Source organism: Salmo salar, unplaced genomic scaffold (assembly GCF_905237065.1).
Source record: "Salmo salar unplaced genomic scaffold, Ssal_v3.1, whole genome shotgun sequence".
Classification (NCBI taxonomy): Eukaryota; Metazoa; Chordata; class Actinopteri; order Salmoniformes; family Salmonidae; genus Salmo; species Salmo salar.
The window spans coordinates 15,206-25,000 of record NW_025548635.1 but is presented as its reverse complement, the minus strand read 5'-3'; the positions used below and the strand labels follow the sequence as shown (position 1 = coordinate 25,000).

General features: G+C 44.5%; 1 protein-coding gene across 1 annotated transcript in view; it reads right to left on the bottom strand.

Annotated features, from left to right (window-relative positions):
- The window catches only part of LOC106593533 (protein odd-skipped-related 2), a 10,333-nt gene extending 9,267 nt beyond the window's left edge, over nt 1–1,066 (bottom strand). Inside the window, exon 1 of the mRNA XM_045712608.1 lies at nt 923–1,066. The gene's annotated coding sequence lies outside the window, so the exon portion shown is untranslated. The remainder of the gene's footprint in view (nt 1–922) is intronic.
- Nucleotides 1,067–9,795: the final 8,729 nt, after the last annotated feature.

Below are 9,795 nucleotides of genomic sequence, written 5' to 3'. Positions count from 1 at the left end.
AATGGAACTAATGAACAACCGATCCTCTCTGGGTTAATAATGGAACTAATGAACAACCGATCCTCTCTGGGTTAATAATGGAACTAATGAACAACCGATCCTCTCTGGGTTAATAATGGAACTAATGAACAACCGATCCTCTCTGGGTTAATAATGGAACTAATGAACAACCGATCCTCTCTGGGTTAATAATGGAACTAACGAACAACCGATCCTCTCTGGGTTAATAATGGAACTAATGAACAACCGATCCTCTCTGGGTTAATAATGGAACTAATGAACAACCGATCCTCTCTGGGTTAATAATGGAACTAATGAACAACCGATCCTCTCTGGGTTAGTAATGGAAGGAGAGGATCGGTTACAGGTCAACCCTGGTCTCCTTGACAGGATGGACCAACACATAAAAGAGAGATGGTGATCTTTAGTCTAGTTGAGCATTTGTAGGCCTATTGGTTTTTAGTAGGTCTAAGAGCTCAGGAGAAAATCCTGCCCCATTTATGCTGTAGTGACGTGTTTTGCAAATGTGTGGTTTTCGGATTCAGTTTCATATCTCTGAATGTAATATTGTTTCCACGTTGAACAAAAAACCCCAAAGTTTAGTGGAAACGATACCAGACGTTTGATTATAAGCCTAAACAAACAAACACAACTTTTAATAAATAATAAATAAAAATGAATTGAGCAAATTGCGTAAGACTTCACTTGTCCTTCAGATAATATACATTTGTTTCTGATGTACAAAATAAATAATAATAAAAAATACTGTATGACAATTTATTATTACTAACAAACATTCACAAATGTTCAACTGATATCTGCCAATAATAGTTCTAGGATGATAAAACTGAGACGGCCTTAAACATGATGTATTACGCTGCCTTTATATGTCAGGTATTTACTCAGGTCTAAATCTACTCACCTGAGATCCTGAACACCTGCCTTGCTGATGTTTCTGTGATGTTAATGCTGGAAAAATATAAAATAAATAATAAATCCTTTAAAAATATATTTAACCTTTTGCAGCTTGAAATCTCCACATCCACAGTAATGGCTGACAGACAGAGATGTTAGGGTTGGACTGATTCTCTCTCTCTCTGTCTCTCTCTCTGTCTCTCTCTCTCTCTGTCTCTCTCTCTCTCTGTCTCTCTCTCTCTCTCTGCTCTCTCTCTCTCTCTCTCTCTCTCTCTCTCTCTCTCTCTCTCTCTCTCTCTCTCTCTCTCTCTCCCTCTCTCTCTCTGTCTCTTGCTCTCTCTCTGTCTCTCTCTCTCTGTTCTCTCTGTCTCTCTCTCTCTCTCTCTCTCTCTCTGTCTCTCTCTGTTCTCTCTCTCTCTCTCTCTCTCTCTCTCTCTCTCTCTCTCTCTCTCTTGCTCTCTCTCTGCCTCTCTCTCTCTGTTCTCTCTGTTCTCTCTCTCTCTCTCTCTCTCTCTCTGTCTCTCTCTCTCTCTCTCTCTCTCTCTCTCTCTGTCTCTCTCTGTCTCTCTCTCTGTCTCTCTCTGTTCTCTCTCTCTCTCTCTCTCTCTCTCTCTCTGTCTCTCTCTGTCTCTCTCTCTCTCTCTCTCTCTGTCTCTCTCTGTTCTCTCTCTCTCTCTCTCTCTCTCTCTCTGTCTCTCTCTGTCTCTCTCTCTCTCTCTCTCTTGCTCTCTCTCTCTCTCTCTCTCTCTCTCTCTCTCTCTCTCTGACTCTCTCTCTCTCCCTCCCCCTTGGTCTCCCTATCTCTCAATCTGTGTCTGTAGCAGGTAGACAGGATGGTGGTAGGTTAGTGTTGTGGTTTAGAAGCCCCCATATCTCCTCCACCTACTCTCTCTCTCTCTCATCCTGTCCCAGCCCAGCCTTTTCACAAAGAAGACCCTTATTTCTCTCTCTTTCGTCTTAAACTTGTCTTGATGTAAATGTAAAGTTTAGTGCCTTCAGGCCTAATTGTTTTAATCGTTTTATATTTAACTAGGCAAGTCAGTAAAGAACTCATTCTTATTTACAATGACGGCCTACCTTGGCCAAACCCTCCCCTAACCCGGGCGACACTGGGCCAATTGTGCACTGCTCTATGGGACTGTTGATCATGGCTGGTTGTGATACAGCCTGGGATCGAACCAGGGTCTGTAGTGACGCCTCTAGCACTGAGATGTAGTTCCTTCGACCACTGCGCCACGTCGGGAGCGCATTGTATGAACATTTCACTCAAACTAAAAAAAGTCTGCTAGTCATGAAAATCATCCCACTGGGCACATACGTCAATTCAACCTCTATTCCACATGTTGGTTCAACAGAATTTCACTGAAATGACATGGAAACAACGTTGATTTAACCAGTGTTTTGCCCAGTGGGATTTTATCATCACAGTAGGTCAACCCGATTCATTACTAGAGGTGGATGTGTAGTTACTAAAATATTACGGGATGATTAAAATATGTAGTTAATAAAACAAGTCTATTGTAGCCTACCGCGTATTCTGACAGTTCACATCAACGTATACAGCGGAACGTATACACCGGAACGCACCAGTACCGAGAAATCATCACTCATCCAACCAACTTAGTGAAGGAAGAGAGAAAATTCACATTAGACTACGCTCTCCGTCGGTCCTCTTGAAGTCACGTGGTTATCTACCGGGAGATTCATTCATCATGCCAGCTGGAGAACTGAAACGGGAAACTTGATTAGAGTTTCTAGCGTTTAGAAAACGGTCTCTATTGTATTGTTACGCGCCGCTATTGGAGCGGCATAAGCGTGGATTTCTCAGCGATGCGGTGATGCGCTACAGCGCTAGACTACACAGCGCTCTGAACGGGCTCTTGCTGAATATGACTCAAAATAGGATTATAGATGCAGATTATCAAATGATATTGGTAACAGTAGGCTTATCTATTCATTGGTTTTTAACATGTGATTTACACGGAGTGTACAAAACATTAGGTACACCTTCCTAAACGATTGAGTTTGCCACCACCCCATTTCCCCCCTCAGAACAGCCTCATTTTGTCGGGGACATGGACTCTACCAGGTGTAGAAACCGTTCCACAGGGATGCTGGTCCATGTTCACTCCAATGCTTCCCCACAGTTGTGTCCAGTTGGCTGGATGTCCTTTGGGTGGTGAACCATTCTTGATACACACAGGAAACTGTTGAGCGTGAAAAACCCCAGCAGCGTTGCAGTTCTTGACACAAACCAGTGCCGCCTGGCACCTACTACCAAACCCCGTTTAAAGGCTCTTAAATCTTTAGTCTTGCTCATTCACCCTCTGAATGGCACACATGTATAATCCATGTCTCAGTTGTCTCAAGGCTTAAAAAAAAAAAAGTTCAGTGGATTTAACAGGTGACATCAACAAGGGATCATAGCTTTCACCTGGATTCACCTGGTCAGTCTATGTCATAGAAATAGCAGGTGTTCTTAATGTTTTGTCCACTCAGTGTATGCGCTATAGTAGGTTAGATTAACGTCCTCTTCTCTACTCTGTTATCTTGTGTTATTGAATGTTTGCCTAAAGTTAAATAAAGGTTAAATAATATATATATAATTTTTTTTTTTTTTTTAAGTTTCCTCCTAAGGATGAAGGTAAGTCTCCTATTGGTTAGATTGTAACATATGGTGGGGGGAAACATCTCTATTCCTACTACTACTATACACTGTAATCCACTGTAGCCAATACACTCTTAGAAAGCAAAGGTTCTGGATAGAGACAAATAGGGTTCCATCGCTTGTTTCATATTTGTTAACCCCTAAAGGTTCCATGTTCAACCCTTTTGGTTCTCCCCAGGGGTTCTTCTTCTCTGAACCAAAATTGGTTCCATATAGAACCCATAGGTTCCATATAGGGTTCTATATGGAACCAATTTTGGTTCTAGAACCTTAAGAGGCGCCGTACATGTATATGAAGCAAGCATAGAACCCTTTTTGGTGGGGGGTAGTGGGCTGAATGTGACCCCCCCCATGCGAGAAGTGGGGGTAGTGGGTTGAATGTGACCCCCCCATGGGAGAAGTGGGGGGTAGTGGGTTGAATGTGACCCCCCCATGGGAGAAGTGGGGGGTAGTGGGCTGAATGTAACCCCCATGGGAGAAGTGGGGGTAGTGGGCTGAATGTAAACCCCCATGCGAGAAGTGGGGGTAGTGGGCTGAATGTGACCCCCCATGGGAGAAGTGGGGGTAGTGGGCTGAATGTAAACCCCCCATGCGAGAAGTGGGGTAGTGGGCTGAATGTAAACCCCCATGCGAGAAGTGGGGTAGTGGGCTGAATGTGACCCCCCATGGGAGAAGTGGGGTAGTGGGCTGAATGTAACCCCCATGGGAGAAGTGGGGGTAGTGGGCTGAATGTAACCCCCCATGGGAGAAGGTAAGGGGTAGTGGGCTGAATGTAAACCCCCATGCGAGAAGTGGGGGTAGTGGGCTGAATGTAACCCCCCATGGGAGAAGTGGGGGTAGTGGGCTGAATGTAACCCCCATGGGAGAAGTGGGGGTAGTGGGCTGAATGTAACCCCCATGGGAGAAGGTAAGGGGTAGTTGGCTGAATGTAACCCCCATGGGAGAAGTGGGGGTAGTGGGCTGAACGTAACCCCCATGGGAGAAGTGGGGGTAGTGGGCTGAACGTAACCCCCATGGGAGAAGTGGGGGTAGTGGGCTGAATGTAACCCCCATGGGAGAAGGTGGGGGTAGTGGGCTGAACGTAACCCCCATGGGAGAAGTGGGGGTAGTGGGCTGAATGTAACCCCCCCATGGGAGAAGTGGGGGTAGTGGGCTGAACGTAACCCCCATGGGAGAAGTGGGGGTAGTGGGCTGAATGTGACCCCCCATGGGAGAAGGTAAGGGGTAGTTGGCTGAATGTGACCCCCCATGGGAGAAGGTAAGGGGTAGTTGGCTGAATGTAACCCCCCATGGGAGAAGTGGGGTAGTGGGCTGAATGTAACCCCCATGGGAGAAGTGGGGGTAGTGGGCTGAATGTAACCCCCATGGGAGAAGTGGGGGTAGTGGGCTGAATGTGACCCCCCATGGGAGAAGGTGGGGGGTAGTGGGCTGAATGTGACCCCCATGGGAGAAGGTAAGGGGTAGTTGGCTGAATGTAACCCCCATGGGAGAAGTGGGGGTAGTGGGCTGAACGTAACCCCCATGGGAGAAGGTAAGGGGTAGTTGGCTGAATGTGACCCCCATGGGAGAAGGTGAGGGGTTGTTGGCTGAACGTGACCCCCCATGGGAGAAGGTAAGGGGTAGTTGGCTGAGCATTCCTTGCCATATTAGTGGAGCAGCTGTTTGCTTATCTCCTGAAGTGGCCACTACAAGCCAGTGTGTATTGTGATTAAACTGATAACATTCAGTCATTCATACAGAGAGATATGGTCTTCAGACTATATATCCCCAACACCCCCTACAGACATGGATTGTAGACGTCTCAGGGGCTCTAACGTGCGACTTGGAGGTTTATTTTGGGAGCACCGTGCGCTAAAAAAAACTAAAAACAAATGCCAATCATATTTCTTCTTCTCTACTTCTTCTCTACACTGGTCGAACACGACAGGCTACTCACCGGGCAGACAGCCTGTTTCTCTCAGCATGTACACAACACATTCTTCCATAACAATCATACTGTTTTTCCAACTTGCTTCTAAGTATGAATCCACACGTTTCCTCTATTATAATATTCGCTGGTGTATTTTTGCTGCAAAACGTGAGTTTGTTAGTCTAAGGAAGCTGGCATAGTGCCTAAAGCTAATCGCTAATGCTAATCGCTAACTAGCTAGCTGGCAAGCTAAATGTCCTTTAGCTAAATGAACTAGCTAAGGCAGTGTTTCCCAAACTCACCAAGGGGTGCACGTTTTTTGTCCTAGCACTACAGATCTGATTTAAATAATAAACTGAATCAGCTGTGTAGTGTTAGGTCCCCAAAACGTGCACCCCTTGGGAAACACTGAGCGAGGTCAGAGCAAGCATCAGCCCTGATACAGGTTGTAGTGTATATATCAGCATGAAGCATCAGCCCTGATACAGGTTGTAGTGTATATATCAGCATGAAGCATCAGCCCTGATACAGGTTGTAGTGTATATATCAGCATGAAGCATCAGCCCTGATACAGGTTGTAGTGTATATATCAACATGAAGCATCAGCCCTGATACAGGTTGTAGTGTATATATCAACATGAAGCATCAGCCCTGATACAGGTTGTAGTGTATATATCAGCATGAAGCATCAGCCCTGATACAGGTTGTAGTGTATATATCAGCATGAAGCATCAGCCTTGATACAGGTTGTAGTGTATATATCAACATGAAGCATCAGCCTTGATACAGGTTGTAGTGTATATATCAACATGAAGCATCAGCCCTGATACAGGTTGTAGTGTATATATCAGCATGAAGCATCAGCCCTGATACAGGTTGTAGTGTATATATCAGCATGAAGCATCAGCCCTGATACAGGTTGTAGTGTATATATCAACATGAAGCATCAGCCCTGATACAGGTCGCTACCAGTTGTAGTGTATATATCAGCATGAAGCATCAGCCCTGATACAGGTTGTAGTGTATATATCAACATGAAGCATCAGCCCTGATACAGGTCGCTACCAGTTGTAGTGTATAAATCTGCATGAAGCATCAGCCCTGATTCAAGTCGCTACCAGTTGTAGTGTATATATCAGCATGAAGCATCAGCCCTGATACAGGTTGTAGTGTATATATCAGCATGAATCATCAGCCCTGATACATGTTGTAGTGTATATATCAGCATGAAGCATCAGCCCTGATACAGGTTGTAGTGTATATATCAGCATGAATCATCAGCCCTGATACAGGTCGCTACCAGTTGTAGTGTATATATCAGCATGAAGCATCAGCCCTGATACAGGTCGCTACCAGTTGTAGTGTATATATCAGCATTAAGCATCAGCCCTGATACAGGTCGCTACCAGTTGTAGTGTATATATCAGCATGAAGCATCAGCCCTGATACAGGTTGTAGTGTATATATCAGCATGAAGCATCAGCCCTGATACCAGTTGTAGTGTATATATCAGCATGAAGCATCAGCCCTGATACAGGTTGTAGTGTATATATCAGCATGAAGCATCAGCCCTGATACAGGTTGTAGTGTATATATCAGCATGAAGCATCAGCCCTGATACAGGTTGCTACCAGTTGTAGTGTATACATCAGCATGAAGCATCAGCCCTGATACAGGTTGCTACCAGTTGTAGTGTATACATCAGCATGAAGCATCAGCCCTGATACAGGTCGTTACCAGTTGTAGTGTATATATCAGCATGAAGCATCAGCCCTGATACAGGTTGTAGTGTATATACCAGCATGAAGCATCAGCCCTGATACAGGTCGCTACCAGTTGTAGTGTATATATCAGCATGAAGCATCAGCCCTGATACAGGTTGTAGTGTATATATCAGCATGAAGCATCAGCCCTGATACAGGTCGCTACCAGTTGTAGTGTATATATCAGCATGAAGCATCAGCCCTGATACAGGTTGTAGTGTATATATCAGCATGAATCATCAGCCCTGATACAGGTCGTTACCAGTTGTAGTGTATATATCAGCATGAAGCATCAGCCCTGATACAGGTTGTAATGTATATATCAGCATGAAGCATCAGCCCTGATACAGGTTGTAGTGTATATATCAACATGAAGCATCAGCCCTGATACAGGTTGTAGTGTATATATCAGCATGAAGCATCAGCCCTGATACAGGTTGTAGTGTATATATCAGCATGAATCATCAGCCCTGATACAGGTCGTTACCAGTTGTAGTGTATATATCAGCATGAAGCATCAGCCTTGATACAGGTTGTAGTGTATATATCAGCATGAATCATCAGCCCTGATACAGGTCGTTACCAGTTGTAGTGTATATATCAACATGAAGCATCAGCCCTGATACAGGTTGTAGTGTATATATCAGCATGAGGCATCAGCCCTGATACAGGTTGTAGTGTATATATCAGCATGAAGCATCAGCCCTGATACAGGTTGCTATGTATATCAGCATGAGGCATCAGCCCTGATACAGGTTGTAGTGTATATATCAGCATGAAGCATCAGCCCTGATACAGGTCGCTACCAGTTGTAGTGTATATATCAGCATGAAGCATCAGCCCTGATACAGGTTGCTACCAGTTGTAGTGTATATATCAGCATGAAGCATCAGCCCTGATACAGGTTGTAGTGTATATATCAGCATGAAGCATCAGCCCTGATACAGGTTGCTACCAGTTGTAGTGTATATATCAGCATGAAGCATCAGCCCTGATACAGGTTGTAGTGTATATATCAGCATGAAGCATCAGCCCTGATACAGGTCGCTACCAGTTGTAGTGTATATATCAGCATGAAGCATCAGCCTTGATACAGGTCGCTACCAGTTGTAGTGTATATATCAGCATGAAGCATCAGCCCTGATACAGGTTGTAGTGTATATATCAGCATGAATCATCAGCCCTGATACAGGTCGCTACCAGTTGTAGTGTATATATCAGCATGAAGCATCAGCCCTGATACAGGTCGCTACCAGTTGTAGTGTATATATCAGCATGAAGCATCAGCCCTGATACAGGTTGCTACCAGTTGTAGTGTATATATCAGCATGAAGCATCAGCCCTGATACAGGTCGCTACCAGTTGTAGTGTATATATCAGCATGAAGCATCAGCCCTGATACAGGTCGCTACCAGTTGTAGTGTATATATCAGCATGAAGCATCAGCCCTGATACAGGTTGTAGTGTATATATCAGCATGAATCATCAGCCCTGATACAGGTCGTTACCAGTTGTAGTGTATATATCAGCATGAAGCATCAGCCCTGATACAGGTTGTAGTGTATATATCAGCATGAAGCATCAGCCCTGATACAGGTCGCTACCAGTTGTAGTGTATATATCAGCATGAATCATCAGCCCTGATACAGGTCGTTACCAGTTGTAGTGTATATATCAGCATGAAGCATCAGCCCTGATACAGGTTGTAGTGTATATATCAGCATGAAGCATCAGCCCTGATACAGGTCGCTACCAGTTGTAGTGTATATATCAGCATGAAGCATCAGCCCTGATACAGGTTGTAGTGTATATATCAGCATGAAGCATCAGCCCTGATACAGGTTTGCTACCAGTTGTAGTGTATAAATCAGCATGAAGCATCAGCCCTGATACAGGTTGTAGTGTATATATCAGCATGAAGCATCAGCCCTGATACAGGTTGTAGTGTATATATCAGCATGAAGCATCAGCCCTGATACAGGTTGTAGTGTATATATCAGCATGAAGCATCAGCCCTGATACAGGTTGTAGTGTATATATCAGCATGAAGCATCAGCCCTGATACAGGTTGTAGTGTATATATCAGCATGAAGCATCAGCCCTGATACAGGTTGTAGTGTATATATCAGCATGAATCATCAGCCCTGATACAGGTCGTTACCAGTTGTAGTGTATATATCACCATGAAGCATCAGCCCTGATTCAGGTCGCTACCAGTTGTAGTGTATATATCAGCATGAAGCATCAGCCCTGATACAGGTTGTAGTGTATATATCAGCATGAAGCATCAGCCCTGATACAGGTCGCTACCAGTTGTAGTGTATATATCAGCATGAAGCATCAGCCCTGATACAGGTCGCTACCAGTTGTAGTGTATATATAAGCATGAAGCATCAGCCCTGATACAGGTTGTAGTGTATATATCAGCATGAAGCATCAGCCCTGATACAGGTCGTTACCAGTTGTAGTGTATATATCAGCATAAAGCATCAGCCCTGATACAGGTTTTAGTGTATATATCAGCATGAAGCATCAGCCCT